Here is a 7284-nt window from a genome sequence, read left to right as displayed (position 1 = left end):
GCCAGATTTTTAAAGGGCTTGAAGCATCTAAATACCTTTCAAAATCTGGCCCCTAGTCTCTAAGCATTGTGCCTCTAACAAACATAAATCCACCTGCAGCCTTCCAAGGTAACAAGACATGGCAGTTTGGCACAGATCCTCAAAAGGTCTTCAGCTTCCTAACGTAGACTGATTTCAATGAAAGGTAGGAACCTAAATACCTTTCAGAATTTGGGCCTTGGTGCTTGGTTAGAGAGAGAGAGAGAGAGAGAGCAGGGCTGAGGCACATCCATTTACCTTCTGCTGAGTTTCCCTGAAACTGCCTTCCAATTAACAGAATCCAGTGAGAAGAACCTCCAGCCTAGAGCTGGTCACCACAAGCTTCCACGCCTTCCTCTTGAGACCAAGTGCAGTGTACATGGATAGAGGTAGTCTCAGTCATTCTCATACCTCACAGGTCTTCTGGAAAGGGAAATGGGAGAGGTGTGGAGCTGTCTGGCTTTTGGAGATGAGGGGAATGGCAGATTTGGGTGTTTTTTTTGTTCTGTTTTTTTACATGGATGCTCATTATCTACCTCAAAAAAGTCTGCATTGGCTCCATCCATAATGTTCAGAATGACTGTGAAATGGATTTTTATTTTAATGGATCAGTGTGTGTTACCAACATCATTTAAAGGGCATTCATAAGTTTACATATAATGTTGCTACACAGATTTCATCATGATTATTATTGTTCAGTGATCAAATGATACGTGACAAGGCATATTTTGTACAAAGATTATTATAATAGTGTGTGAATACAGGGGCGTATTCGGTCACAAACCCCTTTACAGTTTTGTGCAACAATAGTATGTCCAACATCCCTTGTATTCTCACAGCATTTTTCCAGGGCCCAAAAGAAGAAGAGGTTTCCCATTCCGGAGACCGTTCTGACTCTGGGCTCAGCTAGCCCTGCTCCTCAATCTTGCATGTCCTCTTCCTGTGCCTTTCTTACAATTCTGGAGCCAATGGCTAATTGGCTCTTTAGCTCACCCAGCCCACCCTCCCCCCACACCTGATTAGATAATTAACTCATTACCCCAATCAGCTTTGTCTGGGGAACCAATTGGTGTGAGAGTGATCAGAGTGCAGGCTCATCTGTTAACTCCCTGCACTCTGTCACAGGTTAATAAATGATTAATAGATGGCTTAATTAATTGTTATAGATCTCTAGAGAGCCCAATAGATTGCTTATAACCATCTGCAATAGTTATTATACTCACATCAGTAGAAAGTATGTTACACTCATACTCATGTGTGCAACATGTTTGTAGCCGCAATTAATCATGTATTAACCCTTTATAAACGGACCCTTAATAACATGAAGTGCGACATAAAACTTCAAGAGAAGTCCAGGTAGACTCCAATAATAGAAATTAAAATGAGCCCACTTGTCCATGCACTGAAGGACTCTATTGCACTGATATTTTCTCATGAGATTGTCATACACAAGGAAAGGAAAACAACTGAGAAGATCTAATTTTGACTCCTGCACTGTAGGCAGTGGGAGTGGAGAGTGCTCATCTCATCATTTTATCAGAGTAAAGACATGTAACTGATTAAAGGCATTTGATCAGACTATACACAATATAGTTTCTCATGAGCTTCAGATTTCTGGCTGGGGTCAATGCTATTTTATTGCATTTTAAAAAAAAACTCTGTTTGGGGTCAACACCATTGTGATTTAAAAAAACCTGCCCTGTTCACGACAAGATATTCCTTCAATCTCTGCAACAAAAAGGTGATAAAATATAAAGAGACTCGTGTCTAAAGAGATCAAAAGTAATAAGTAGAGCTGCAGCTCTGGAGTGAGCTAGCTTGTCAGGCTGTTAATTAAATGAACCCTAATCTCAAGAAATGCCGGAAGCTGATAGATGAATGTGGTGATGCTAGTTCATTTGCCTCATCACTATGTTAATTTTATCATGAGATTAATTTATACATTTTGTAATGGAACAAGGAGAGAAAACCTTTTAGCCTGCCAAGGATTACTCCAGGAGAGAGTGACATTTCAGTTCTTTACACTTGTTAAAATAAAAGAGTAGCAGATTTTGGGCTCCTGTAATTGTGCACATCTTAAAATACTTAATTTGAACAATGCTGCAAACAGAGTTAACCATTCACTGACTTGTGGCTGAAGCTGAACTGTGTTTGCAGACAGCTGCCTAGGGACCATGTTGCTCTTCTGCAGGGGAGCGAGCATAGAGCTCTATTTAACAAACATCGGCTTTGTTGCCTGATTTAGGAGGTTAATATTAATTTGGATAGTATGGATTATAGGCTCGCCAGTTAATCTGATCGGAAGATAAAGTTCTTGTCCCAGAATCAGGCTACATAGAATGTGCACAGGACCCTGGGGGGGGGGGGGGGTATGACAGGACGTGCACACTGAGACCAAAATAGTCTTAAAGGCTTTTAATGAGATAAAAAGGAATTATAATCAAATGGTAAAATAATCAGAGTTGCAAATGAAATACTATTATTTTAAAGATACATGTGCTATTATATACTATAAAGCTTTTGATTAATAGACTGACAGCCTTCCTTGATGGCCTGGTTATAAGAGACCAAGGACCAGCCTCGCCTCGAGTTCCTCAATTCTTGAATGGGAGGGGCAGAGCTTAGAAGAAGCAAGAGCTCAGAGCTATTGAAGCTGATTTAGAATTTAACTTCACTGACTGACTTAAAACTTAAAATTAAACTAACAGTAACAAACTAAGGCTTGGTCTACACTAAACCCCCAAATCGAACTAAGGTACGCAACTTCAGCTACGTGAATAACGTAGCTGAAGTCGACGTACCTTAGTTCGAACTTACCGCCGTCCAGACCCGGCAGGCAGGCTCCCCCGTCGACTCCACGTACTCCTCTCGGCGAGCAGGATTACCGGAGTCGACGGGGAGCACTTCTGAGTTTGATTTATCGCGTCCAGACTAGACGCGATAAATCGAACCCAGAAGTTCGATTGCCTGCCGCCGAACCAGCGCGGTAAGTATAGACATGCCCTAAGAAAGACGCTTGGAGCTTAGATTCTTAGATGCACAGATGCTTAGATTAGATTAGATTTCTTGGCAGGGTGGGTCACCCATCTTATAGGGCATGGGTGCTTGAGCCCTCCTTCTCTGTCTAGACCTAGTTTCCTCACTCACCAAAGTATTGGGGCACACTTACTCCATAGGCTGGTATGTTTGTACGTATTGATTACATTTACATAGATATTAATGACATTAGATCATTCACACATTTATTATTTTTGTCCTCCCGGTTATTTCGGTTCTTTACCTGTGGTGTACCTGTTTACAGAGGACATGAACTTTGGAAAGCCTCTATGCCCCCCTGCTTCAATGCATCCTTTATCTCTCTAAGTTAAAGGTCACTGCTATATATGGACCTTATGCTTTTAACTTATCACTATCTAGCTAGGTAAAAGGTCCCAGACATATGTATGCTACCGTAACTTTGCTTTAGCTAAACATATAGAATATGGCCTGTAGGTCTCTTGCGTTACAGCCAAACTATTTTAATATAAATTTATAAACCTATGATAATAAAACAAACAACCAAAACCATAAAAAATAAGTTTCAGAGTAGCAGCCGTGTTAGTCTGTATCCACAAAAAGAACAGGAGTACTTGTGGCGCCTTAGAGACTAACAAATGTTAACTGAAGGAATGGGCCATCTTGATTATCACTACAAAAGTTTTTTTTCTCCTGCTGATAATAGCTCATCTTAATTAATTAGCCTCTTAGAGTTGGTATGGCAACTTCCACCTTTTCATGTTCTCTGTATGTATATATATCTTCTTACTATCTGTTCCATTCTATGTATCTGATGAAGTGGGCTGTAGCCCACGAAAGCTTATGCTCAAATAAATTTGTTAGTCTCTAAGGTGCCATAAAAAAATAAGAAACCTATAAGAAAAAATATATAGGCAAACAAGCAAGCAAGCTAGCCTTATAGACTACAGATTCACCACTGTTACACTCCACTTTGATGAGGTTCTACGGGTGTTACATCAGCATACAGTTGGGAACACCCCTCTGGGGAATCAGGGCCACTATTACTAGAAAGACAGCTATTATTTGTGAGATTAATGATCCTCTGATCAATCTCTATCTCAACCATCTGTACATAAGAGCTATCACAAAGAATTTACTTGTACTTCAAATGATACTTTTAAGCAATAATCAGGTAGATATAATTTCATGTGCTATACGTTCCCTCATGAGGACTGCTTGATGTTCATATTTTGGGAGCATGTCTGTTTTAGCAATTTGCCATTTACTTTATGGAGCTGTCCTGCTTTTGGTTTGGGAATGTTCCATTTTGGAAAAGAATTTGTTATTGAAAATTTTCAAAGTCAAACTGGGGCCAAGATTTTTTTTTAAATGGGTGCCTATTACTAGGGGCCTAAGTCTATGGTTCATCCCCTAAATAGGATGTCCAATTTTCAACAGTGCAGAGAAAACCAAGCAGTTGCAGTGATGCCAAGGGATGCTGCCAGCTGCTCAGCTCTCTTGAAAATTAGGTCTCTTATTTAGGTGTCTAAATATGAATATGCAAGCCTAATTATAGGTACTTAAAATAAAAACACTGACAGTTACACTTCAGTATGGCAGGTTTCTTTTAAAAAAAAGGCCACTGATCTGTGAAAGTAGTGGTGGTCAGGCAGCAGAAGAAAAAGCAGTTGTTTCCTCTTTATTTTTTCCACCTTTGAGGTAGAATATTCACTTGTACTTCAGCTTGATTACATCCATTTGCTAATACTTCTTTTTGAATTTCTGACCTAGATTTGCTACAGCCGTGGCAAGAAGTGTTTTTTCTTAGTGCCTGGAGCAGTCAGTTCAAAAATAAACTTTATTTAATAAAACAATTAGTTCCAGCTGAATTCACTTTGTAGAATAATGGATCCATTTGAAGCAAAATGGAAATGGTGACAGGTTAAGGTCAAGAAAGAAGATAATGACGTCTGTTTCAAAGTGCATCCAACAAAACATCTTAAAAATTTAATGTTTCCACAAGGGCATTTTCCTTTTCTTAGTATAATTTCTGCCCACCATGTTACACAAATGAATAAAGCCAAAACAATGTACAATAATAAAGCTAAGCTTGAGGCTTACTTAGGCATAGTATATATGTATATTCAAAGTAAAAATACTACAGTATATATCCTAAGATGTAATTGGTTTCACAATTATTGCTAAATTTAGCTACCCACCAGCTGAGGTCAAGGTCATGGGCTCCCGTCCTTCTTTCAGAATTATTGAGGAATCTATTCTGTCTATGGCATGAGGAGGTTTACTTTTGTAACTCCCATTAGTGTTTCTTATTGCATTGATGGTCGAAGAGTCCCTCCCCGATATGGGTCATCCTTTGCCCCCACACAGTACACTGCAGGATCAGGCCTTTAGCCAGAATAAATTATTTTAAACACATTTTCTGTCAACCTGTAAATGAGCATAAAATGTGGGCCTAACAGTAAACAATGCTGCTCTTGGTTTCTCATCAATGCACCTTGAATACACTATGCTATCTAAAATCTGCCTGAAGAGACTTCTCTCCCCCCACCCCTGTCCCCACCACCTCAGTGTTTTTATTATCCATGTATACTCGAAGAAGCAAACCAAATTAATGTTCATGCTCATTGTTGCTGCTGTATAGTTTAATCCCAGCTAACAGGAGCTGGGATATGGTGTAAGTACAGCCATATGGGGAAGTTTTCTAGGAACCCCTGAAAACTTTTCTTAGTTTTAACCAGTATTATTACACCAGTACAGCTATGAGTACTAAACCAAGTTACTCAGCCTTTTACTAAAAATGCCTTTCCCACAAACTGGAGAGCAGATTCTACTTCCAGTTACACCAGCGCCCATCTGTCATAACTCCATTGATGCAAGGTTATATCAGTTCAGATCAGGGCTAATTCCATTGATGCCAAGGGCAAATGATTCCAGATGGGCACTGGTACAACGAGAACAGAATCTGATTTTACGTTTTCACGGAGGCCCTACACGTGAACAAGCATTTTGACTACAGCTGCACTGACTTCCATAAACTACCCTCAGGAGAAGGAAATACAGTTCAAGTCCTAGCTCTTGTAGGTGCCAATATGTGAGCACTTAAGAATATCTGAGCCGTTCACAGTGCCATATGATTTACTAAACCATTGAGGCACTGGGCCAAGCTTATAAATCATTTTAATTATTTCACTTAAATAGACTGTGGTAATAGATCAATAGAAATTACAGCGTTTAGTCTCACAATACTGTGCATTCACTATGGGAAAGAAATATTAACTGATTTAGGAGCTGCTAATAAATGAAAACAACAATTTAATGGACTCTTTCCAATTTTGAAGTTTGCTTTGCTAGAAAAGAAAGGATACAGGTATACAAAACCAATTTTTGACCCTAAAAGAAAGCAACGTCTAGGTAAGATACTTATGACTTAAAAACTTTCAGCATTCCATACATTACATTTTAAAAAAGCCCAACAACCTATCCTTAAATAAATTAAGGGTAAGGTCATCATCGGGGCCCCATTGTAAATCAGCTGAGATTATTGAATTGAGCTACCCTTATACAAATGTTAATTTTAGTAAGAAAACACATAATAGCACTGTAAATAATAAATTCAGGTAAGAACATCTCCAAAAACAGCCTCTTAATTTGTGACTGCAATTTTGCACGTTTAAATGTACCTGTGTGACAAATGTGTGTGCAAATGGGGCCACCATCTAATGGCCTACTTTGCACAAGCAATTTCCATGAGAAAATTCTGGGGTTTGTGCTGCAAATTTGGAGGCTGTTCAGAACCCCTTCCAAAAAATGGCCCTCTGGTCTCAAATTCATGTAATTAAAAAAAGAATCAGTGTAAGTTAAACAGAGAGAGTGAAAATCTGATCTCATTTAAACCATAAGTGTAAACTGAGAGTGAGACCACTGAATGCAGGAATTCAATATTGTCGTTACAAAGGAAAATTTAGCTCAGTGTCCTGCATTTTTTGCATGTGTTCTGTTAATCCATATTATTAAAAGTATTATTCCCTGAACTATTATTCCCTGTTATGTTTTAAATACTTAATGTATTGATAAAATAATACTGTACATTTGACTACTGTGAGTTTCACAGGTGTAACTGGGCAGGAATTTGACCGTAATAGCAAACCATCATGTATGACACCAATGCTGTACCTATGCTATGGGCTCTTTTAAGAGCCTGAAATTCTATCGATAGCTAAGTATGACAACTGCCTGCTATCTCAGCTA

The sequence above is a fragment of the Chrysemys picta genome, chromosome 14 (assembly GCF_011386835.1).
Source record: "Chrysemys picta bellii isolate R12L10 chromosome 14, ASM1138683v2, whole genome shotgun sequence".
Taxonomy (NCBI): domain Eukaryota; kingdom Metazoa; phylum Chordata; order Testudines; family Emydidae; genus Chrysemys; species Chrysemys picta.
Note: the sequence above shows the minus strand (reverse complement) of the source record.